General features: G+C 40.0%; 1 pseudogene; it reads left to right on the forward strand.

Annotated features, from left to right (window-relative positions):
• LOC109287201 overlaps positions 1–170 on the forward strand; it is a 2,366-nt pseudogene extending 2,196 nt beyond the window's left edge.
• The last annotated feature ends 799 nt before the right edge of the window (positions 171–969 follow it).

The raw sequence follows: 969 nt of genomic DNA on the forward strand, positions 1-969 counted from the left end.
TACTTTTTTCTGAATTTTTTCTCCTTCGATTTTAAATTCTTTAGGGCGGCAACTGTCTCCTCCCACCTATTTGTACAATATTCATTATGATGAAGTCCCAATCTCAGCAGGTGCCTTTAAGAGCTATCCTAATGCAAACAAGAAACAATAATGATGCCTTATTGATCTGAAAAAAGACCAGTCAAGGTATTGCAGCACTGTCTGACAACACTCAGTATATGTTGGCCCTCTTGCTACGAACCTAGGAATAGAGGCTACTAGGAAGAAGCCAAGACTAGAAGCTAAAGTGCATGAGCTGCCGTGCTCTATTTTTGGATTTGCAATAGGAACTGGCATTAGGAACTTAGAAAAAATTGCAACATCCTTGTGCTTCATTTGCCCCATCTGTCAAACGGGGATAACGATACTTCTGAGGACTGTAGTGAGGCTTTACATTTTGCTGGTAGAGCATTTGTAACGCATTTCATTTATATTTTGAGGAGGGAAAAGTTCTGGAATTGATTTGTATTGAATAGCTCCAGGGTTATTAAATGAGCATATCAAATACCACACAGAGGGAAAACTGTACTGGTGCTTTTGTCTCAAAATGCCAAAAGTTTCTCCACGCCAAATCCAAAGAACATAAAAATTATTGCAATTAAACACCCTCTGTCACATTAAAATAATGCTGCGGTTGAATCACAGCCTATGAAGGGCAGGACAGTATTGAGTTCTGGGTGTCATGGAAACATTGCCTTCTACAATTGAAGATGCAGCGTGTCACCTCGCCCGCTGTTCTGGGATGCTCACACTGCAGCTGGGTGTGCAGTGCTTTTATCGGCTGAGAAGAACAAGGGAAAAAGATTGTATTGGAATTTTACTCTTTGCATGTTAACTATCTCAAATTTTAAAATATGCTGACATGAAGCCTTTTCCACATGATGAAGCTTCTTGAAAGACCGTAGATAAACTGAAAGCAACCTGGCAAAG

Source organism: Gavialis gangeticus, unplaced genomic scaffold (genome assembly GCF_001723915.1).
Source record: "Gavialis gangeticus isolate Ggan-Ray unplaced genomic scaffold, GavGan_comp1, whole genome shotgun sequence".
In the NCBI taxonomy this organism is placed as follows: Eukaryota; Metazoa; Chordata; order Crocodylia; family Gavialidae; genus Gavialis; species Gavialis gangeticus.